Raw genomic sequence first — 26,423 nt, 5'->3', positions numbered from 1 at the left:
TACTAATATTACTCTGGATGGAGGAAAGGAAACTTTTCTACAAGATCAATATTTCTAATGATATCCGTGGCCTGGTGTGGTAAGTGACGGAGTCAGCGACTTTGTGCTCCATCCCAACTCTTAACAGTATGGGTGTCTTGAGAACACCGACTCTGTTAAGAACGTAGCACACAAGGCAGCCCACAACCAGACAGGCCCTTCTGGCATTTGTCAGAATTGCCAGATGGCCAGTCCGGCACTGGCCGACACCCTGCTGCATCAGCCATCATCAGTGTCGGCACCGACCATGGCCGCTTAACCCCTTAGATGCTGCTGTAAATGCTGATTATGGCATCTAAATGGTTAACAGAGTGTTGGGGGGTTCCCTCTTTAACCCCATCATCACCCCGAGATCATGATTTTGCGTTCCTGATGGCAATTCACGGCCAAATAATGACCTTAGAGTCTTCCGGCTATAGAAACCTGTTCAGAAGTTACCAACATATTAGTGGTAAAAATAAAAAATAAATTTATTCATGTAGTGCAACTTTGGATTAACTCCTGAAAGTCACCTGAAGGGTTAATAACTTGGCTGAAAGCGGTTTTTAATTCTGTTCAGGGGCGCTGCTTTTAAAATGGCATCAATTTTGGGGGTTTTCCAATATAACGGTCCCCCAAAGTCGCTACAAAACTGAATAGACCCCTAAAAAAATAAGTTTTTACAAATTTCCATGAAAAAAATGAAAAGCGACTGCTACAATTCTAAAACTTCTAACATCCTAACAACATAAAAGAACATTTTATAGATACTGCCGATGTAAAGCAGAGATATGGGAAACGTTATTTAATATTTTTTTGTGTCGTATGACTATCTGGATTAAATAAATAATGAAAGCATGAAAATTTCAAATTTGGGGACATTTTTGTCAAATTTTTGCTATTTTTTATAAATAAAGGCAAAACATATCGACCTAAAGTTACCAATAACACAAAATATAATTTGTCCGGAAAAAAAAAACAACAACCTCAAAATCACTGGGATATGATGAAAAATTCCATAGCTATTGCCGTGTAAAGTGACACATGACAGATTTGAAAAATTTGGCCAACTCATTAAAGGGTTAAGATCCCATTGACACACGGTATATAAGTTGTACGGGGCCATTGTAAAACACCCATGGAAGTGTGTGACGTGATAGCGGACCTTCAATTTCACACAAATGCGGAGAAACAGATTTCTTTTTTTCCTGTTGGATTAATGCCGTTTTATAGAAGCATTACTATTTTGGGAAAATAATACTTCTATACCGTGACACCAGCCGGTAAGACATGGCGACCCATTGGCGTCATATTAAAGAGTCATAGGGAATTCATGTGCCGGCTTATAGGCATGACACCCAACAATCAACCAAAATGCGATTTTTTTATAATTAAAGGGGTTGTCTGGTTCTTTAATATTGATGGCCTATCCTTAGAATACATGGTCAATGCCAGATCGATGAGCAGGCGACACTCGGCACCCTCACCGTGCAGTTGTACCCTGTACCGGTGGCGCCAATGTGATCAGTTGCAGAAAGGAAGAGCATAGCTCCGTCACCTGCATAGTGGACACAGTGGGGTACTGCAGACCCCCTCATAGTGATTAGAATAGGGGCAGTGCCTGGACGCGGCCACTAAATAGTTGATGGAGCACCGGGAACAGCTGATTGATGGGGTGACTGGAGTCGCAACCCCACCCATCTGGTATTGATAAAAAAAATCCTAAATTTGGGCCATCAAAATTAAAATATTAGACAACCCCTTTAAAAATGTTATTTTCTAAATGTTATTTCTATGCATCTTATATCATTATTATTATTAATGTAATATTATAATTTATGTTTGAAATTTTGTTTCTGGTTCTTCTTCGCTTCTTCCATTCGGTTTCCAGACTATTCATCTTCAGAATTTGGCATTAATAGGTCAATATACATCACAATTATATACACGTCTGAAGGTCATAAAACACAAAATATGGAAACTGGAAAACGATCAAAAATTTCAGTCGCTCCTCGCGCACTGTCGAGCTTTCATTTTATCCATTTTTAATAAAAATTATTACCTCGTAAGAGACATTTTTTCCAACAAGATCATTTTACATTACACAGAATTAAGTGAAATCGTTGGAAAAAAAATAAAAAATCTATACTCATTAGTAAATTTTATCCTATTATAAGTTGGGATTTTGAATTTTTTTCCTATAATGTAATAACCTCAAAAAAAGGATTAATATTTTGGAATTGAAACTCAGACACATTTTATAGGTCATAGTCATGTCCAGTTATAGGTAAAGGCAGCCAAAATAAGGTAATATATTCAGGGCTTTTTTGTTTTTAATGTTTGTTTTTATATTTTTAGGATGGGGGTAAAAGTTTACACATTTCACCCTCTTCTCTATGTAGATAAAGATTAATATGTGTTAAATAGATAGATAGATGGTAGCTAGATAGATAATAGATAGATGATATATAATAGTATATAGAGAAACCAGCAATATAAATTAAATGTGAAAATACAAAACTCAAAATTAATCATATAAAGAAGGAGGAATCAAGAGTTTTTTTGTATAAAAATATATATATCCTTTATTACATATAATATTAACAATTCAAGGGGGAAGCGAGATTCGGTCTCGCGAAACGCGCGTCGGGGAGAGCGATCACCCGCAGAGCTGACGTCCTTATAACATGGGTAATTAACCAGTTTACTGCTTTATCTTTTTATATGTGGTTCTTTTATATATGTTAGGTGTGCCGCTTAATCATCAGCGCTGCCACATGGCTTGCGTGATAAAAGACTGTTGTATGTAGATTTGTGACACACCTATACTCACACAGGACTGCATTGTCTTATATGTGTGAGTGGACACCTATTTGGTAGTTAGTATTTATTCTGAACCCCTTATAAATTGTCAAGTCTCTGCTGGTGGTTGCGCTTGCGCTATCACCTATATTGGATCAATCTCTTTTTTCATACTGACACATTGTCTTTAATATTATGATAATGATAAATAATTGTTAATTATATGTAATAAAGGATATATATATTTTTATACAAAAAAACTCTTGATTCCTCCTTCTTTATATGATATATAATAGATAGATAGATAGATAGATAGATAGATAGATAAATAATAGATAGTTAGATAGATAGATAGATAGATAGATAGATAGATAGATAGATAGATAGATAGAGAGATAAATAGATAGATAGGCCTCAGAGGTTTGTGTGATAACTTTAGGGATAAAACAGCATCATGAAAACCAAGGAGCTCAGCAGACAGGTCAGAGATAAAGTTGTGGAAGAAAAGTAAAGAAGTATTAGGTTATAAAATATAGCTGAAGCTCTGAACATCTCACGGAGCACTGTTCAATCGATCATCCGAAAATGGAAGGAGTATAGCACAACTGTAAACCTACCAAGACATGACCATCCTCCTAAATTACATCCCAAGTAAGGAGACCACTAATTAGAGAAGCAGCCAAGAGGCCAATGGTCACTGTGTTGGAGCTGCAGATATCCACAGCTCAGGTTGGAGAATCTGTTCACAGGACAACTATCGGTTGTATACTCCACAAATCTCACCTTTGCAAGAAGAAAGACATTTTCATAACCGTAAAAAGTCTTGTTTGCAGTTTGCAAAAAAGCCATGTAGAAGACATAGCAAGCATGTGGAAGAAGGTGCTCTGGTTGGAATAGACTAAAGGAGAACATTTTAGGCTAAATACAAACCGCTGTATATGATAGAAAACCAACATTTGAGCCTAAAAAAACCATCCCAACCATCAAACGTGGTGGTGGCAGCATCACGCTGTGGGGATGCTTTTCTCCAGCAGGGGCAGGGAAGCAGGTTCAGAGTTGATGGGAAGATGGATGGAGCTAAATGCAGGACAATCCTGGAGGGAAACTGTTATGACCCCAGTGGACAGGGTCTCAGAGGAACGTGTAAGTCTGCGAGATTCAAAAATCCAGCTCATAGGGCTGTGGTAACTGGGTTGACCAAATAGCTACTCCTAACGCCAACACTAGAAGTAGCCGGGGATCATGCCTACGGTGATCGCTAGATGACTCGCGCCAGCCGGAGAATCTAACTACCCCTAGGAGAAGAAAACAAAGACCTCTCTTGCCTCCAGAGAAAGGGACCCCAAAGCAAGATACAAGCCCCCCACAAATAATAACGGTGAGGTAAGAGGAAATGACAAACACAGAAATGAACCAGGTTCAGCAAAGAGAGGCCAGCTTACTAATAGCAGAATATAGCAAGATAACTTATCTGGTCAACAAAAACCCTATAAAAATCCACGCTGGAGATTCAAGAACCCCCGAACCGTCTAACGGTCCGGGTGGAGAACACCAGCCCCCTAGAGCTTCCAGCAAAGGTCAGGATACAGATAGGAACAAGCTGGACAAAAATACCAAACAAAACAAAAGCAAAAAGCAAGGAAGCAGACTTAGCTTGAAATACAGGAACCAGGATCATAGGACAAGAGCACAACAGATTAGCTCTGATTTCAACGATGCCAGGCATTGAACTGAAGGTCCAGGGAGCTTATATAGCAACGCCCCTGAACTAACGGCCCAGGTGAGGATATAGGAAAAGACAGAAGCTCCAGAGTCAAATCACTAATGACCACTAGAGGGAGCAAAAAGCAAAATCACAACAGTACCCCCCCCTTAGTGAGGGGTCACCGAACCCTCACCACGACCACCAGGGCGATCAGGACGAGCGGCGTGAAAGGCACGAACTAAATCGGCCACATGAACATCAGAGGCGACCACCCAGGAATTATCTTCCTGACCATAGCCCTTCCACTTGACCAGGTACTGAAGCCTCCGCCTGGAGAGACGAGAATCCAAGATCTTCTCCACCACGTACTCCAACTCGCCCTCAACCAACACCGGAGCAGGAGGCTCAGCAGAAGGAACCACAGGCACAACGTACCGCCGCAACAAGGACCTATGAAACATGTTGTGGATAGCAAACGACACAGGAAGATCCAGGCGAAAGGATACAGGATTAAGGATTTCCAATATCTTGTAAGGACCAATAAAACGAGGTTTAAATTTGGGAGAGGAAACCTTCATAGGAACAAAGCGGGAAGAAAGCCACACCAAATCCCCAACACGTAGTCGGGGACCCACACCGCGGCGGCGGTTGGCAAAGCGCTGAGCCCTCTCCTGTGACAACTTCAAGTTGTCCACCACAAGATTCCAGATCCGCTGCAACCTATCCACCACAGAATCCACCCCAGGGCAGTCAGAAGGTTCCACATGACCCGAAGAAAAACGAGGGTGGAAACCAGAGTTGCAGAAAAACGGCGAAACCAAGGTGGCGGAACTAGCCCGATTATTAAGGGCAAACTCAGCCAATGGCAAGAAGGTCACCCAATCGTCCTGATCAGCAGAGACAAAACACCTCAAATAAGCCTCCAAAGTCTGATTAGTTCGCTCCGTCTGTCCATTAGTCTGAGGATGGAAAGCAGACGAAAACGACAAGTCAATGCCCATCCTACTACAAAAGGATCGCCAGAATCTGGAAACGAACTGGGATCCTCTGTCTGACACAATATTCTCAGGGATGCCGTGCAAACGAACCACGTTCTGGAAAAACACAGGAACCAGATCGGAAGAGGAAGGCAGCTTAGGCAAAGGAACCAAATGGACCATCTTGGAGAAGCGATCACATATCACCCAGATAACAGACATGCCTTGAGACACCGGAAGATCAGAAATGAAATCCATGGAGATATGTGTCCAAGGTCTCTTAGGGACAGGCAAGGGCAAGAGCAACCCGCTGGCACGAGAACAGCAAGGCTTAGCTCGAGCACAAGTCCCACAGGACTGTACAAATGACCGCACATCCCTAGACAAGGAAGGCCACCAAAAGGATCTGGCCACCAGATCTCTGGTGCCAAAAATTCCTGGGTGACCTGCCAACACCGAGGAATGAACCTCGGAAATGACTCTGCTGGTCCACTTATCAGGCACAAACAGTCTGTCAGGTGGACAAGAATCAGGCCTATCAGCCTGAAATCTCTGCAACACACGTCGCAGATCTGGAGAAATAGCTGACAAGATAATACCATCCTTAAGAATACCAACAGGTTCAGCGACTCCAGGAGCATCAGGCACAAAGCTCCTGGAAAGAGCATCGGCCTTCACATTTTTTGAACCTGGTAAATACGAGACAACAAAGTCAAAACGGGAGAAAAACAATGACCAGCGGGCCTGTCTAGGATTCAGGCGTTTAGCAGACTCGAGATACATCAGATTTTTGTGATCAGTCAAGACCACCACACGATGCTTAGCACCCTCGAGCCAATGACGCCACTCCTCAAATGCCCATTTCATGGCCAACAACTCCCAATTGCCCACATCATAATTTCGCTCCGCAGGCGAAAACTTCCTAGAGAAAAAGGCGCAAGGTCTCATAACAGAGCAACCAGGGCCTCTCTGCGACAAAACGGCTCCTGCTCCAATCTCTGAAGCATCCACCTCAACTTGAAAGGGAAGCGAGACATCAGGCTGGCACAAAACAGGCGCCGAAGTAAACCGACGTTTCAACTCCTGGAAAGCCTCCACGGCAGCTGGAGCCCAATTAACCACATCGGAGCCCTTCTTGGTCATATCCGTCAAAGGTTTCACAATGCTAGAAAAGTTAGCGATAAAACGAAGGTAGAAGTTAGCGAAACCCAAGAACTTCTGAAGACTCTTAACTGACGAGGGCTGAGTCCAATCAAGAATAGCTCGGACCTTGACTGGGTCCATCTCCACAGCAGAAGGGGAAAAAATGAACCCCAAAAAGGGAACCTTCTGTACACCAAAAAGACACTTTGAGCCCTTGACAAACAAAGAATTTTCACGCAAAATTTTAAAGACCATCCTGACCTGCTCCACATGCGAGTCCCAATTATCAGAAAAAACCAGAATATCATCCAGATAAACGATCAAAAATTTATCCAGATAGTTCCGGAAAATGTCATGCATAAAGGACTGAAAAACTGAAGGGGCATTAGAGAGCCTAAAAGGCATCACCAAGTACTCAAAATGACCTTCGGGCGTATTGAATGCGGTTTTCCATTCATCCACTTGCTTAATGCGCACAAGGTTGTACGCACCACGAAGGTCTATCTTGGTAAACCACTTGGCACCTTTAATCCGGGCAAACAAGTCAGTCAACAGCGGTAAAGGATACTGAAATTTGACAGTGATCTTATTTAAAAGCCGATAGTCAATACAAGGCCTCAAAGATCCGTCCTTTTTAGCCACAAAAAAGAATCCCGCACCAAGAGGGGAAGAAGACGGACGGATGTGTCCTTTCTCCAGAGACTCCTTGATATATGAACGCATAGCGGTATGTTCAGGTATCGACAGATTAAACAGTCTTCCCTTAGGAAATTTACTGCCTGGAATCAAATCTATTGCACAGTCACATTCCCTATGAGGAGGCAATGCACTGGACCTGGACTCGCTAAAGACATCCTGATAATCAGACAAATACTCCGGAACTTCCGAAGGCGTAGAAGAAGCAATAGACACAGGCAGGGAATCCTCATGAATACCACGACAGCCCCAACTAGACACTGACATAGCCTTCCAGTCAAGGACTGGATTATGGGTCTGTAACCATGGCAGCCCCAAAACAACCAAATCATGCATTTTATGTAGTACGAGAAAACGTATCACCTCGCGGTGTTCAGGAGTCATGCACATGGTAACCTGTGTCCAATACTGCGGTTTATTTTCTGCTAATGGCGTAGCATCAATACCCCTAAGAGGGATAGGATTTTCTAATGGTTCAAGAATAAAACCACAGCGCTTAGCAAATGAGAGATCCATAAGACTCAGGGCAGCACCTGAATCTACAAACGCCATGACAGGATAAGATGACAGTGAGCAAATCAAAGTTACAGACAGAATAAACTTAGGATGCAAATTACCAACGGTGACAGGACTAACAACCTTAGATATACGTTTAGAGCATGCTGAGATAACATGTGTAGAATCACCACAGTAGTAGCACAAGCCATTCCGGCGTCTATGAATTTTCCTCTCATTTCTAGTCAGGATTCTATCACATTGCATCAAATCAGGTGTCCGTTCAGACAACACCATGAGGGAATTTGCGGTTTTTCTATCACATTGCATCACATCAGGTGTCTGTTCAGACAACAACATGAGGGAATTTGCGGTTTTGCGCTCCCGCAACCGCCGGTCAATTTGAATAGCCAGGGACATGGTATCATTCAGACCTGTGGGAATGGGAAAACCCACCATAACATTCTTAATGGCCTCAGAAAGGCCATTTCTAAAATTAGCGGCCAGTGCACACTCGTTCCAATGTGTCAGCACGGACCATTTCCGAAATTTTTGGCAATACACCTCAGCCTCGTCCTGGCCCTGAGACATAGCCAGCAAGGCTTTCTCTGCCTGAATCTCAAGATTGGGTTCCTCATAAAGTAAACCGAGCGCCAGAAAAAACGCATCAATATCAGCCAATGCCGGATCTCCTGGCGCCAACGAAAAAGCCCAATCTTGAGGGTCACCCCGTAAGAATGAAATAACAATTTTTACTTGTTGAGCAGAGTCTCCAGACGAACAAGGTTTCAGGGACAAAAACAATTTACAATTATTCCTGAAATTCCTAAACTTAAATCGGTCTCCTGAAAACAGTTCAGGAATCGGAATCTTGGGTTCAGACCTAGGATTTCTGGTAACATAATCTTGTATACCCTGCACACGAGCGGCAAGCTGGTCCACACTTGTAATCAAGGTCTGGACATTCATGTCTGCAGCAAGCTTAAGCCACTCTGAGGTAAAGGGGAAAAGAAAAAAAAAATGTAAGAGGGAAAAAAAAAACTCAAAATTTTCTTTCTTATAATCCCACTTCTGCAATGCATTAAACATTTAATACTGGCCTGGCATACTGTTATGACCCCAGTGGACAGGGTCTCAGAGGAACGTGTAAGTCTGCGAGATTCAAAAATCCAGCTCATAGGGCTGTGGTAACTGGGTTGACCAAATAGCTACTCCTAACGCCAACACTAGAAGTAGCCGGGGATCATGCCTACGGTGATCGCTAGATGACTCGCGCCAGCCGGAGAATCTAACTACCCCTAGGAGAAGAAAACAAAGACCTCTCTTGCCTCCAGAGAAAGGGACCCCAAAGCAAGATACAAGCCCCCCACAAATAATAACGGTGAGGTAAGAGGAAATGACAAACACAGAAATGAACCAGGTTCAGCAAAGAGAGGCCAGCTTACTAATAGCAGAATATAGCAAGATAACTTATCTGGTCAACAAAAACCCTATAAAAATCCACGCTGGAGATTCAAGAACCCCCGAACCGTCTAACGGTCCGGGGGGAGAACACCAGCCCCCTAGAGCTTCCAGCAAAGGTCAGGATACAGATAGGAACAAGCTGGACAAAAATACCAAACAAAACAAAAGCAAAAAGCAAGGAAGCAGACTTAGCTTGAAATACAGGAACCAGGATCATAGGACAAGAGCACAACAGATTAGCTCTGATTTCAACGATGCCAGGCATTGAACTGAAGGTCCAGGGAGCTTATATAGCAACGCCCCTGAACTAACGGCCCAGGTGAGGATATAGGAAAAGACAGAAGCTCCAGAGTCAAATCACTAATGACCACTAGAGGGAGCAAAAAGCAAAATCACAACAGGAAACCTGTTAGAGACTGCGAAAAACCTGAGACTCAGACTGGGATGTAGGTTCACCTTCCAGGACAATGACCCCAAACATCCTGTCAGAGCTACAATGGAGGGTTTAGATCAGAGCATATTCATGTGTGTGGATGGCCCCCTCACAGTCCAGACCCAAATCCCAGAGAATCTGTGACATGATGTGAAAATTACTGATCACAGACATCTAAACTAAGCACTAATTTTGGATAAAAAGTAACCTCTAATATAGCCGTTAAATTCAACAAATAGTCATGAAAAAGGTGCAAAAGACAGACAACAAACAAAACCAAACCGAGGTATATCCTAGGTGCATGGAGAGATGCTGTAGGCAACTCTTCTCTCCTGCTTTATTTTATCCTAGAAAAATAACACCCCCCTTTTTTTTCAGACCTAATTAGTAGAGTATGTGGTGTATGTATATTCTGTGTAGATCAAACAGTAATGGTGAGTACTTAGATCAAATTCCCCATATAGGCAAAATTGGAAAGGTCTCACCCGCATAGTGACACTATGACAGCGTCTGTTTTACGGGATGAGTATGCTTGACCCTAATACATCCCCTGAAGAGCAGCAGCGAAACGTGTCGGCAGGGGGCTTATCAAGTGGTCCACCAGCACATTTCAGATGAAGGTTATGTCTGTGGTGAAATGAATGCGGGTGAGACCTTTCCAATTTTGCCTATAAGATGCGCATTGTTCCATGTGTCAACCCCCTTGATTTATATATGATTTAAAAGTAAGGGAAAGATGGTAGCAATTGTAAGAGGTATATAGACTCTGAAAGAGTGACATTACTGAGTAGTACCGTCCCTAGGTTTGGCACATGTGACAGTTGTAGACCCATTTTTCTTCCGGACCCCGGTCTTGGCTGGTTGACAGGGTCTTATTTGTGGAATATTGTTGGACCAATGAGATGTTTAAGGTCCTAAACCATAAAAAGTCGCACTCATAGATAAGCAATTTGGCTCTGTGATATACATCCATTTTTATGCACTAATGAGTGCTTTTTGACTATTTTTGATATCGAGGTAGTATAAATATGGGGGATTTGATCTAAGGCTGGTTTCACACTTGCGTTTTTTGCCGCTGTGTTTTAGCGCTAAAAAACGCATGCGTTTGTTTTTCTATACTTAACATTAAAAACGCATGCGTTTTTTTGCATGCGTTTTGACGCTTTTTTTGCAACGCATGCGTTTTTTATGCGTGCGTTTAGTTGCAGAAATGCAACCTGTAGTAATTTCTAGCGGCATGCGTTTATTCGCGGCAAAAAAATGTATTGCTGTCTATGTAAACGCATGCATTTTTAAGCACATGCGTTTGCATGCGTTTCTATAGAAAACACAAGAAAACACAAAAAAACAGGAAAACCCTAACCCTAACCCTTGGGTTACTAGGGATCCTAACCCTAACCCTAACCCTAGGGATCCTAACCCTAACCCTAGGGATCCTAACCCTAACCCTAACCCTTAGGGTTAGGGTTAGGATCCTAACCCTTAGGGTTAGGGTTAGGGTTAGGATCCCTAGGGTTAGGGTTAGGGTTAGGGTTAGGATCCCTAGGGTTAGGGTTAGGGTTAGGATCCCTAGGGTTAGGGTTAGGGTTTGGATCCCTAGGGTTAGGGTTAGGGTTAGGGTTAGGGTTTGGATCCCTAGGGTTAGGGTTAGGGTTTGGATCCCTAGGGTTAGGGTTAGGGTTAGGGTTAGGGGTAGGGTTAGGGGTAGTTTTAGGGGTAGGGTTAGGGTTAGGGTTTGGATCCCTTTATCACCTTGATGGTGGGGGGTGTCTTATCATTGACCTGGTGACCAGGACATTCTTCTAATAAAAAGCTACCCCTAACCCTAACCCTAGGGATCCTAACCCTAACCCTAGCTAATTCTATTAATAGTGTGTTTTCTAGTTGATTTTGATGATTGGCAGCTGTCACACACTTCTCAGCATGCGTTTCAAAAACGCAAACGCAGGAAAAAACGCATGTAAACGCGGCAAAATGCCGCGGTTTTTTTTCTGCATGCAAAAACGCATGCGTCTAAAAAACGCAGCGTTTGCACGCGTTTACATGCGTTTTTTCACCACGGCGTTTTTTTTTTAAATGCTGCAGATCAAAACGCAAGTGTGAAACCAGCCTAAGTACCCACTATTACTGTTCGATCTACGCAGAATATACATACACCCCATACCCTACTAATTAGTGTCTGAAAAAAAGGGGGGGGTGTTATTTTTCTAGGATAAAATAAAGCAGGAGAGAAGAGTTGCATACAGCATCTCTCCATGCACCTAGGATATACCTCGGTTTGGTTTCTGTTTGTTGTCTGTCTTTTGAACCTTGAACCTTTTTCATGACTATTTGTTGATTTTAACGGCTATATTAAAGGTTACTTTTTATCCAAAATTAGATTTATATGATCACAGACGTCTCCATCCAGTCTCACTGAGCGAGAGCGAGAGGGGAAGGAAGAAGGGGTAAAATGTCATCTCTAGATGTGCGAAGCTGGAGAGACAGACCCCAGTAGACTGCAGCAATGATTACAGCGAAAGGTGGTCCTACAGAGTACTGACTCAGGGCCTGTTCAGATTTATATTTTTTAAATATTTTGAAAACCTTGTATCATTTCCTTTCCACATCACAAATACTTGTTACATAGTGTTGGTATCACAGAAAATCCCAATAAAATACATTTAAAGGGAACCTGTCACCTGAATTTGGCGGGACAGGTTTGCGGTCATATGGGCGGGGTTTCCAGGTGTTTGACTCACCCTTTCCTTACCCGCTGGCTGCATGCTGGTCGCAATATTGGATTGAAGTTCATGCTGTGTCCTCGGTAGTACACGCCTGCGCAAGGCAATCTTGCCTTGCGCACGCGCAGTATGCTTTGCCCAACTGCAGGCAAAGCTGAAAAGCATTAGTGCGCATGCGCCGGCGCACCATGTCCCGGAAGTATTTCGCTGTGTTTCGGGACATAGTGCGCCGGCGCATGCGCACTAATTGCCTTGCGCAGGCGTGTACTACGGAGGACACAACATGAACTTCACTCCAATATTGCGGCCAGCATGCAGCCAGCGGGTAAGTAAAGGGTGAATCAAACACCCGAAAACTCTGCCCATATGACCGCAAACCTGTCCCGCCAAATTCAGGTGTCAGGTTCCCTTTAAGTTTGGGGGTATAGCGTGAAATAACAATGGGTAAAAGTTATGAAGACTTTTTCACGGTACTGCATTAAATTTACATTTTACAACTGTAATTTTAAATGAAAAAAGACACATTTTTTTTCAAGGTTTTGGCACAAACACATCAATAAATTTGTCCTATTGAGGTTAAGTCACGGTAAACCCGGTAATGAAGACGTAGCGGTATTATACTGTACATACCATCTCTGCATAGTGCCGGGGATGCTATGTCATCACTATACATTAATAGCAGGACGCTATAAATACATCCATGCATCTAGTATTTCAGTATCCTCCTCTTACATATACTACAGACACATTACTATCTACCATAGAGTGCAGTACAGTGTATAATACATCATCATCAGGTTAAATAAAAATACCGACATATCACACACACAGTGTGGCCAATGTCACTCTACACACAAACTGTGAGCGTCTATTATCATCAGGATATATCATGTCATATAAAAAACTATCTTCCTGCCGATACGTCGCTATATTCTACATGTATGACGTGCTTGTATATAGCGTCATGCGGTGTGTAAATAATACCGCTACGTCTGTATACTGGGAATCTTTACACAATATCTTTCTCTATTTTTTTTTTACACACTTTAACAAATTATTTTCTTTTTTTCACTTTTTTTTAATGCAAAGAAGATAACATCCGACATGTAGAAAGTGAGAAAAGTACACAAAAGTTTAAAGCATTCGGTTTACATTAATAATTTAAAAAAGGCACAATTATGTTTTATTGGATGTAACACTGTAGAATATATCAAAAGCAAGAAGAACTATAATAATAAACATAGTAACACTGAGATGACTTCTACTGCTACTTTGTTACTTGAATGATTATATTTATTTAGAATGAAGAAAGTTTTATTTTTGTTCCAGATCTATAATGTCACAAGCAAGAATTGAATAAAATACGAGGTAACAAAAATAGAAGAAAAAATATAACGCACAACTTATTACAATCCGAATGAAGAAAGTAACGTACAGTAAATATAAAACGCAGGTCGGTCATTATAAGGGAGTTCTGATCGTACAACTTTACCCTTATATTATAGGTAAGTGACTGGTCGTCTTACATTTGCGTTGCCTGGGCGGTCTGGAAAAGATATAGTTAAAAAATGCCACACTGTGCAGACACTTCTATCTGTCATTGAGATCGTTGACCTCATTAGTGTGTTGTTTTTACGCTTTCCTTTCCACGTTGCTGGGCTTAGAGGGAACACAGAAGGAGAAAGGATTGTACGGGCAGAGCATCAGGGCAATGATCAAATTCACTCTCCATATCTATATATATATTCTGCATATACAATCCTCAATGGTGAAATTGCAACACCAAGAAGAAAATGTCGGTGAGTCCTCAATATCACGAGATGGAGACATTACTGATTTGCAAATGATGGAAAAATGGAAGCAAAACTTTCACAACCTTTGGATTTCTTCAGTGTAGAGAATACGCCATGTGCAGATATCCCGGCACTTCCAGACTCGGCTGCTATCACTGGGGTCATTAAAGAGGATGTCCACTATTAGGACAACTTCTTATTTAACTAAATGTTCAACCTTGATAAAATACTAGAGCCTATACTCTCCTCCCGTGCCGGCACCGTTCCCGCGGTGTCGGCACTCACTCTACCTGGTGCTGTGATGCGGTGTTGTGACACGTGATGCCTGGCACCCAATCAGCGCTTGGGTCAGTGTCTTCGCCTTCGGCTAAACTCAACATGAAGAGGAAGCCAAGGATCAGCTGTAGCCCAGACTTCCTCTTCATGTTCAGTTTGTCCGAAGGCGGAGACACTGACCCAAGCGCTGATTGGGTGCCATGCATCACGTGTCATTGCACCGCATTACAGCCCCAGGGAGAGTGATTGCTGACACTGCTGGAACGATACCAGCACAGGAGGTGAGTATAGGCTTAAGAAGGGGTTTTCCTAGTAGTGGACAACCCTTTAATGGTCATCTGAGGAAGGTTCTGCCTCTGAATGCAATTGGACAAATCATCAAGATCCACTGCTGGCAGCTCCTGCGTAATCACCAACCAATGACATCCCAAATGTGCTCAGTGGGAGACAAGTATGGAGGTGCTGTAGCCATGGGATCTCACAGTAGAACAAGCAACATGTGGCCTGGTTTAGTCGTGTTGAGAAATGGATCCTGAGATACTTTCATTTTCCCTCGTCAAGGGATTTTCATAGTGTTTTACATGTGGTCTTCAGAACAATCTCTGGCTAACAGTACATCCAAGATAAAACCAGGACTCATCGCTGAAGAGGACAGACCTCCATTCCATCCTCTATTGTTATTTGTCTGCACCATGATGAGACGGGCAATGTGAGGTCGATAGAGCACCTGTATTCAGATGTCTGGTTCGTAGCCCAATGTCACGCAAATACCTTCTGATTGTGTCTGTAGATGTTTGTCGCCTTAGGTTTGGCTTGTGGCATCAGATTTCAATTGTACTACAGAGTGAATCAATTGTGGAACCAGTGGTGTGGTCATCTTTCCAAAGTGTGCTAGGGGCCATTTTCAACACGACAACCCTGAGTTGTATGTTGTTGGTGTTACTGTGAGCCACCTGCATGGCCTAAATGTGCTCCCAATGCTGCGGCATATCCAGCCTTGTCTCCCATCGAGCAAGCTGGAGAAGTCATTAGTCGGTGATTACACAGGAGCTGCCAGCAGAGGATCTTGATGATTTGCCCAAGTGCATTCAGCTGCAGAACTTTCCACAAATGACCATTAATGACCTCACTGACAGCAGCTGAGGCTGGAAGTGCCGTGATTTCTGCACGAGGATCACACTGATAAAACTTATCAAACTGTCAATGATATTAATGCTCCTGTCCTTTATGTCAGATAATGGGTAACAAATATCTTTGAGCATTACCAAAAGGTTAGAAACCCCCTGCATTCCTCTCAGAAGCCATTTCAGACGCCACTGACCTACAGTATATAGGGGAAAATTTGCCTGTATTCTTCTGGATAGGAAAATGTAGGCATTGTTCATGCAGAGTGTTTGAGTCGTTTTTTTGGAGTGTATCCTCTCCAAAATACTCCTCAAAATCACTTGAAAAACTCTTCCTATTAATGTCTACTGGAAATTGAATTTGATGTTCATATGTGGAGTTTTTGAGCTTTTTTTTCTCCTTTTATGAAAGATGGCATGTGACAAAAAAAGTGCATGTTACATCTTACGCTATGTGTATGCAGAGGTTTTGAGGAGTTTTTGGAGCAGAAATTGAGCGGAAACTCCTCAAATAATCATCCAAATCTCAAAGAACCTAAAAAACATAGTTTCTGCCATGTTTCTGCTCCCAAAATCCAGCAAAAAGACTTTGTGTGTACATAGCCTTAGCGACAGATCCTTCTCCAAACTAGGCACTGTCCAACCAGAAGGCTATAAAGAGCAATTCAGGAAAACAACTCATCAAAATTGCTTCCATAATTCTTCAAAAACTGTTTCTGGAAAGAAAATCTTCTACAAAAATTCGACAAATAAGAAGAGTTTCCTGAAATAGTTTCCATTTGCAGTTTTTGAATATGTTAAAAACTCAGTCAACATAATCTTAGGCTACGTGCAACCGAGCAATTTTATTGAGTTTTCAGAGAAGGATCTGGCTTATGTGCACACAGAGTATTTCGAGAAGTTTTTGGAGCAGAAATTTTGCGGAATTTGGAGTTTTTGAGAATTTTATCTCAGTTTTCCGCTTCAAAAAGATTCGGCAAACTAAGCGGAAACTCTCTAAACCCATCTTAAAAAATGAAAACATTTTCAGTTTCTACTTTCCTTTGGAGGAAACTGAGCGCAAGCTACAAGTTTTTGAGGAGTTGTTACATTTATTTATTTTTAAGAGTTTTTTTCTAGCGCGAAATAACGACTAAAAATATTACAACACAAATTTAAATTTGAAGCAATTTTTGATTTATGCACAATTTCAAAACTGAATCCTAAGCAAGAAGTCCCTTAAAAATCTAAGTCATACCTTATTTTTTTTAAAGAAGTTCTGAAGCAGCTTGAGTTTATAATACAAAGCTTTCTGTCAAAGTTATTGGAGAAAGAGAAGTGAAGAGCCGAGAAAAAAGAAAGTGAGAAAGGAAAGTGGTGCTAAATACTTAGAAATGCAAGGAGTAACGATTCCAGACAGCACTCAGGTGTAAGTTATATTAAATGGGCCCGTTCTGTATAGAAACTTTCAAAAACTTTCAGGTTTAATTTCAATCCCTGGCTAAGGAAATTGTCCAAAGACGTATAGAGGATATGACCAGCTATAATCATTCACACCCACAATTCAAGAATCTTTATTAACTATAATGTTTCAATTTTAATTAAATTTGCTTTAAAATAGTTACTTTAGATGAGTTTTTTTTTTTTCAAAATTGAAATCTTAATTGTAGCATTTGGAATTTTCTTTTCTTTCTCTATAGCGACTCTTATTTGGAGTCAAAACAAATTTTCAGTCTTAAAATAAAAAAAGGTTCTCATCCTAAACAATAGAAAAAACAACAACAAAGGGGTAACGTACATAGGGACACTCATAGATGGACTTTCTTAACACATAATTTAAAAAAAAGGATGCAATTAAAACCATTTAAAATATTTACACCTCCTAGCGGGACAGCAAAATAAATGGGCCCGCCAAATCAAGTTCAACCAATCACAACCAAAGTGATACCCAGGCATAACCAATTCCTTCTATAAAAACAGTACAACAAATAGAAGCTTTAAACAAGTAATAAACCACAAAAAAATAACCCAAATGAATAAAAAAGTGCAAGCGCCTAAGAAATGCTTTATTCCATTGCACCCTTCACAGTAGACAGAGGACATGATGAATGTTGCAGTTTCAAAACAATCTGGGTCGAAATATTTTAGAATAATTGTTAAAATTGTTAAAATAATAAACTATTAGTAATTATTTAAAATAATTAAATATGACATCATCGTCAATTCTAAGTCAACTCAATTCTAAAATGGTTGTCTGGGGCTAAATTGGTGTTTGAGATAATTTTTGCAAAATATGAGTTATGATAATTCACATACATTTTATTTTGGAAATCTAAGCCTGTTAACCTTTACATTGAAGTCAACTAGACCACGCATAAAGAGGATCTGTAAGTTGTGAAACTTCAGCCTTAGAAGTTAAAAGCATCCAACAGAGAATCGGGTCCAAAGGCTTAAAATATTCAACCTTGACGGAAAAGCAAATTTCACTATTTTTGAATCGATTATTAATTACCAAGGATCGACCTTCAAGACATACCATGAGGAACTTAGACGCTTGGAAAGTCAAACATAAAAAACCCTGGAGAAAGTCATCATATGCCTGAAGAAGTGTCAACAGACTTTCTAAGATGTGTGGTTCTTTTAGGAGATTAAAGCCAAGCAGTAAAGTAGTAGGACATGGACTTTATGGTTAGAAGTTTGGCCAACCCAAGAAAAACAATCTCAACTTAAAGCAAATTTTGCAAGAGTTAAAAGGGAAATTACAAAACAATGTAGACGATCCAAAAAGTCCAGACTATGACATGGACAAGCCTGAAGACCTAGCCAGAAGATAGGATCTTCTAGAAGAACTTTTATTATATGATCCACAAGAGTCAAAACTAACCTCACGTTATGACATTTTATTTCCAATAACTTTTTGTTTTTTACAATTTATTTTTTTTAAATCCCAGTTTAAGAACTTAAAAATGTTTTTGTATTCTCCACCTCCAGATAGTCTTCTCCTGTATATCCCTATATCCAACAAACAAATGTAGATATAAATGTATAAGGTGTGTTTAGGGAATGTCTTAAGCAAAAAAAAACCCATGTTGTTATTGAAGACACCTGGACCGGGGTCGCCAAACTGACGTTTCATTTTTTCTGGACAACTTATCAAAAAATCATGAACAGACAATATTTTTATAGGCGCTTTGGAAAACCATAAGAAATCATTATGATAAGACTTGATCCACGTCTACAGCCCATAATTCTGATATGAAGACATTACCTGGTGATGATAATTACAGTCGAAATAATCTGCATAAGTTTCTTCAGCTTCAAAAAAAATCACGGACGTCTTACAATTTTTAAGGACTGTCATAGAATTTGGCAACTGAATTGGAAAAGGGATCATTCTTTCATTTAAACCAAAATTGGTCATCAAAGAAAATGTAATGAATCTAGGCCAAGATTGAATGATCTTATCAGACCCAACACGTGCTTATCTCGGGCTCCTGGGGGTCTTGGGTTGAAATTTAGATATTCTGCCACATTGGGCTTAGACTCATTAAAAAAAAGAAATGTATCTAAAAAAATAAGTTAAGGAGAACAATGATAGAGTTATTATAAGGGAACTAAGGTGAGAGAAGCTGTGGACGTCTCCTTCACCGACCTTATGTTATAGAGCGGCTGACCGCTTCAGAAGCTAGATTTCCCTCAAATAAGACCAACGGCATCTGTGATTAACCAATTCAGCTCGTAGTAGTATCTGCTGGGCCTGAAATATGGCTCCTTTATAATAAAAGCAATCTGCTTATAGGAGCCGGAACATTGATTTATTTCTAGAAATATAAAATGTAATGATCATAGCCATAGTCACACAATCAGTATTGGAATAATCACCGATATTCAAGGGTTTATATAGAAGGTAAGAAAAAATGTGATTGATAGATAGATAATAGATAATACATAGATAAATTCTAGATAGATAATAGACAGATAGATAATAGATAGATAATGGATAGAGAGATGATTGATAGATAATAGATTGATAAATAATAAATAGATAGATAATAGATAAATCTATAAAATCACACTGAGATGTGGAGCGGTGACAGGTGTCTACGGGTCTAATTGTCCACAATTTATAATACAATCAATTATTGACCAGAAAATCCACACCAAAGCGATAGAGGTATCAAAAGATCGATCAGAACACATTTATTAAGGTATCAAATATACATAAACATGATAAATATACACATAAAAAAAAAATGGTGAGTAGAAAAAGACAGCTGAAAAAGAGCCAGTATACAAAGATGATAAAAGTAATACTGGCAAAGAACACAAGAAAATCCAAGCATCCTTACTACAGCATCAAGTCGGCACATGCTCCATGGTCATAATGGGTAAGTGTCAAAAATGCGTATTATATATATAAATATGACAAGCCCACAGGTACAATCAATCGGGGGTTAATAACTCCCTAGAGAGAAATCCTAATGTGTGTAAGAGGGCCAAGGGCATGATTGGACCCCAACAACAACCCAGGTACCCAAAGGGTAAATGCATATACCATTAGTGATATTAATTACCTTGGAACATGTTGGTGGTAAGATGCTGGCGTGCTGTGAGCAGGAAAAAGGCCTCGACACGCGATAATAGATAGATGATAGATAATAGATAAATAGATAGGTGATAGATAATAGATAGATAGATAGATAGATAATAGATAATCAGATGATTGATAGATAGATAATAGATTGATAAATAATAAATAGATAGATAATAGATAGATGATAGATAACAGATAAATAGATAAATAATAGATAATAGATAGATAATAGATAGATAGATAGATAGATAGATGATAGATAATAGATAGATAGATAATAGATAGATAGATAGATAGATAGATAGATAGATAGATAGATAGATAGATAATAGATCGATACATAATAGATAGATAATAGATAGATAATAGATGATAGATAGATAATAGATATATAATAGATAACAGATAATATATAGATAATAGATGATAGATAGATAAATAATAAATAGATAGATAATAGATAACTGATAGATAATGAGATGGATGAGGCTTATAATTAGAGAATCTTTCTGTTGGTCTTTTCGTTACTTATGTTTGGACGCCTTTTCTGGCGCCTTTTCTTTTAGTCCTTGCAGTGATTAGTGGGGGCTCCAGTAACATTACATGCTGGGGGTTGTAGTGCTCGGCAGTTTCTGGAGATTATCACACATTATATCCCTGAATTGATCAGCTGATCACAGACAGTATCACTCAGGATGAACTTAGATACAGCTGCTCAGTATCCCACAGGAAATGTAGATACAGTTGCTGAGTAGAGAGTATTGCACATGATAAGATTAGATACAACAGCTCAGCCGACATAATAAACTTAGATGCATCAGATCAGAAAGCAGTAGCGCTCATGATAGACTTAGCTACACTGATTCTACAGAAGCTTAGATACATTGGATTAGTAGACAGTATCACATACATCGAGCTTTGATACGTCACCTCTACAGACAGTATCACACACTAATGGCTTAGGTACACAGTTCAGTAGATGGCAGGACCCCGTCATTTCACCGCCTGCCATTCACAGACACGATACAACAAGTACAACACTACAACGAGGAGCAGAGTTATAATAAGTCATACTATCCCCATATCACCTTTATAATAAGCCCAGTATTGTACAGACGGACAAGAGCGCGGTATACGGCGGCCGGGAGCGCGCAGGGTAAGCTGCTCTTTAACAAGCAGAAAATACTTTGCTTTACCATAAGCGCGGACAATAAATCTTCCATTCTTCACTCTTCATTGGAGCACGAATATCTTAAAACTGCACTGCGCAAATGGAAGCAACAATTGTGCCAGTAAGGTGCCGGTAAAGGCCCTCAGGAATCTGTAGTGTCATGAATGTACATTATTAGGCTTAGAAAAATAACCAAAGTTTTGACATTGGAATTATGTTTTCCCAAGTCATTACTCCTCTCAGCTTACTGCCTGCGCAGGGAAAATATACAAAAGGATATTTTAACAAGACGTCTCCTGGGAGTCAGGGAAGCTACAGCACTGTAAAGACGCAAGGTCAACGGCAAGAATCTGTGAGGAAATGTGAAGAAGATGGATATTATACATTGGCCACAAATGAATCTGGACATAAATGTAAGAAACTCTCACTCTGGTTTTACAAAGGTCCATGCGGGTAAGAACAAAATAAAATTCTACGCACTCCTAGAAATCTATCAGTTTCCAAAGTATTAAATATTTTCATCTATTATTAAAGTGATGGATGGATGAATAGATAGATAGATAGATAGATAGATAATAGATGTTAGATAGATTATAGATAATAGACATATAATAGATAGATAGATAGATAGATAGAGATAATAGATAGATGATAGATAGAGATAATAGATAGATGATAGATAGATAGATAGATAATATATAATAGCTAGATAGATAGATAATAGAAAGATATATAGATAGATAATAGATAGCTAGATAGATAGAGATAATAGATAGATAGATAGATAGAGAGATAGATAGATAATAGATAGATATATAGATAGATAATAGATAGAATAGATAGATAATAGATAGATAGATAGATAGATAGATGATAGATATAGATAGATAGATAATAGATAGATAATAGATAGATAGATAATAGATAGATAATAGATACATAGATGATAGATAGATAATAGATAGATAGAGATAATAGATAGATAATAGATAGATAGATAGATAGATAGATAGATAGATAGATAGATAGATAGATAGATAAGGTCCCATCAGAAAGAGGTCACATTGTCGTGGCTGGTGGGCTCAATGAATATATATTCTATATAGCAGTAAGATAGATAGATAAATGGATACTAGATAGATTATAAATAGATAATAGACACATAGATAATATATAGATAATAGATAATAGATAGATAGATAGATAGATAGATAGATAGATAGATAAGGTCCCATCAGAAAGAGGTCACCTTGTTGTGACTGGTGGACTCTTATAAATTGGCCAATATATATTCTATATAGCAGTAAGATAGATAGATAAATGGATAATAGATAGAAAATAGATAATAGGCTTGAGAAAGGCTCAGATGGAGCCGAAACTTCGCCCAGACAAGTGGGTTGATCAAATCTTCCACATTTTCACAGAAGAAATGGAGTGCTGCCTCTTTTTTTGAGCTTTCATAAACTTGGTGCAATCGTTGGACTGGTTGCCTGGGGCCTTGCACCCGAAGATAAGTAAAAGTGTTGTGCTGTTCCCTTTTTTTACTGCTAGATAGATAGATAGATAGATAGATAGATAGATAGATAGATAAGGTCCCATCAGAAAGAGGTCACCTTGTCATGACTGTCAATATATATTCTATATAGCAGTAAGATAGATAGATAAATGGATAATAGATAGAAAATAGATAATAGATAGATAGAAAATAGATAATAGATAGATAGATAATAGATAATAGATAGATAGATAATAGATAGATAGATAACAGATAGATAACAGATAATAGATAGATAGATAGATAGATAGATAGATAGATAGATAGATAGATAGATAATGCAAAATTACTCTCTAGAGTTGAGCCAAAATGTCAAATACATGTATGGGTGAATATAGGAGGCTTCATCATTTTCTGACTTGCGGTGCTGCCTTTATGCTTTGTTCAATATCGTGATATATAGTCAGTTTCTTAAAGCTTGTACTTGTCACTATTACACTGCTCATTTGTCTTTTTTTCCTGATTGAAAATTAATGCGTAGATAAAACAAATACTTGTTAAGAAAATATAGATAGATAATAGATAGATAAATAATAGATAATAGATAAATAATAAATAGATTGTTAATAAATCTATAAACATGAAGATATAGAACGAATAAGGGGATAGGAGGAGAAGGGCAGGAGTAAGATAATTTATTTGTACATAGATATGTAAAGATAAATATATTATACAATATATGTTTGCTCTTTTTAAAGTTTTGTAATAAACCTTGCATGAAATGGTTTTTTTTGTTTATTATATTAATAAATAACAAAAGGTGAGAAATTGATCTGAAGAATAGAACAATAATGACTCAATCAGTGAAGTCATCGGAGAAAACGAAAGGTTGATTCCCAATTCAATATTTAATGATGTTTTCATGTTATAAATTGTCCATTTGGTAACATTATATTTAATATTTCCATGTTGTTAGGAGTATTATTAAATAAATGATGGACAGTATCTTGGTGCTTTGATTTAGTGTCTTTTTTTGTGTGCAAAATACAGTATATTGCTACATATGGTCTAAAATTCCTCAATTCCCAGGAATGCTGTAACTGGGGAGAAAGGCGACGGTTCTGCAAGTTTCAAACAAACACCTGAGCGAGTTATAGACCCTGAATCAAGCTAGAAAACTAGAGTATAAGGTTTGTGGGCTAAAGATATTGATAATTTGGTTATTAAACGCAGACCTTTAAGATTCCTTGTTAGTTTTCCTAATGCTATAAAGTCATAACATACGTAGAAATCCAGGACAATAGCAATAAAAAGAGTGAAAATTCCCCCAAAAAACTTCTGAATGTTATTTTCAACAATTAAATAAATCGGTATGTATTTTGCTATTTTTTTGGCTAAATTATACTTTTTATAGTAATTAAAATAATAAAATGAATTTATCATTATTTTTATTTTTTTTTATTTTTATAGCACCATAAAACATATTTTAAATATATGTAAAATTTAGCAAAAAATAAATAAATTACATAATTGTAAAATAAACTAAAAAATAATACACTTAGTATGAAAATGGAAGAAATTAAGGTATATACAAAATTAAAATTAATATTTCAAAGTAATGGCTCTAGTGCACATATTGTGCTATGATAAGGTGAAATTATGGCTCAGAAAAAAAGTGAAGGTGCATAAATCAGTCAGCTTATTGTATGGGAACCCTCTCTAAATATAACTACTAACGTCACCATTTTTGTTTTTCTTTTTAGTATTTTACATGACGTTTTTATTCATTTATTTAATTAATTTAACTTTCAATGTCCTAACTTGTGATTTGCTATCTCATCAGAAAAAAGTAAGAATATGACAAAAAAAACATACAAAGCAAAGTTATTGAAATATGATGTATAGAATGAAAATTGGAAATATTTGTACTTAAATAACAAATATTCTGAACCATTAAAATATTATTATTATTATTATTATTATTATTATTATTATTTTATTTATTTATTTATTTTAAGACTGTTACACTGCTGGAAGCTAATATTTAAAATTTTACATGCTAATTGCAGACAAATTTTATGATTAATGTGAAATAATAAAAAAATACTAAATATACCTAATTTTTTATAAATCAAATGACATTTAAATGACAAAAAATGTTAACTAATAATTTAAAATAAACTAAAAATTGTAAAAAAAAATGATAGTTGATTGTAATGATAAAAGGATGCATTTCGAGTTGCTCAGAGTTCCTAAAAAAAATGACAATTTGGACGTCATTTATCCTTTGCAAGTGAAGATATCAACAAGAGTGTAAATTGCTCAGTAGCAGCTGAGATAACAGGATTACACTAATATCTTAATGACTGTGCCAAACCAGAAGGGCTGAAATCCTTTCCGATCCTCCGTAAGTTATACAAAAAGTTAAGAAGAAAAAGAATATGAAGAAATAAAAAGTTTGCAACTTTAAAAAAAAAAAAAAAAAACAGGCGAAGGTGAAAGTTGAAGTTTGAGGTCCATTACGGTCGCTATCGTATAGAAAGGCAAAAGTCGATACTAATATATTGTCAGGATAATAATTTATGCTAATTAAATATTTCTGAAGGAATTATTGTTTTCTTAAAATAAAAAATGCTAAAAAATAAAAATAAAATAATAATGAATAAAAATAAAAATGTAGAAAAAAAACATTTTAAATAAATACATAGTAATGATACATTGGGAGTGTGTTATGCAGTCTATAGAAAAAATACACTTGCTACTGATTTTCTTAAAAAATTACCGCCATATTAATATTGTAAATGGATTAATATTTGAACTCTATCTCCAAGGTTACAGCATCTATGAATTGTATCAGACAGGATACTAAAGTAACGACTTTTATTGAGCATTGCAACTTTGATTTTATACCGTAAGACCCCTTGTTCCGTGACTTCTACTGCTTCAGATACAACAATAAATTAGATAATATTCTATTACGGTAGATACATTATCCATTATTGATGGACATCAAAACTTATAGAAAGTAATTATGAAACTTTGGAAAAAAAAAAAAAAGTTTTCCAAATCTCCACAACTTTTCTGTTTTTCCTAAAAAGTTGATATCATTTGTTTGTTAGTTTTTTTTATTTTGTTGCTGGTTCCTAGTAACCCCAGAACCCAGCTTAGGACATGCCTAACATGAATGGAATCAGAAGGAACGTAAGAATACATTTTTGGAATCTATTTGTATCTATTCCCCACAGAAAGACCCTTAAATATGTAGCAAAATTCAAAGACTTCTCGGCGGAACCTTATTTCTAACCGCTCAGCGCGCCGGACCAATATTCATGGCGCCCAAATGTTTGTTCGGTGTGTCAGGTGTCGGTACATATCGAGGCCACGTGGCCAAGCTAAGCCGTTGGCGTACGCGCGCCATGATAGCTATGCCGATATGCTTAGCGCCTGCTACACCTTTGGATAAAAAGTTTGCAAAAGTTGAGGGAACATTTGGCCCATTGCAAGTGATGCCGATGAAAGCTCTCACCATCGACGC

At 38.4% G+C, this 26,423-nt stretch overlaps 1 protein-coding gene across 1 annotated transcript in view; it reads right to left on the bottom strand.

Annotated features, from left to right (window-relative positions):
• The window catches only part of MEOX2 (mesenchyme homeobox 2), an 82,470-nt gene that overhangs the window by 55,273 nt on the left and 774 nt on the right, over window positions 1–26,423 (bottom strand). The window lies entirely within an intron of this gene.

The sequence above is a fragment of the Ranitomeya variabilis genome, chromosome 6 (assembly GCF_051348905.1).
Source record: "Ranitomeya variabilis isolate aRanVar5 chromosome 6, aRanVar5.hap1, whole genome shotgun sequence".
Classification (NCBI taxonomy): domain Eukaryota; kingdom Metazoa; phylum Chordata; class Amphibia; order Anura; family Dendrobatidae; genus Ranitomeya; species Ranitomeya variabilis.
Note: the sequence above shows the minus strand (reverse complement) of the source record. Positions and strands in the feature narration are given on the sequence as shown.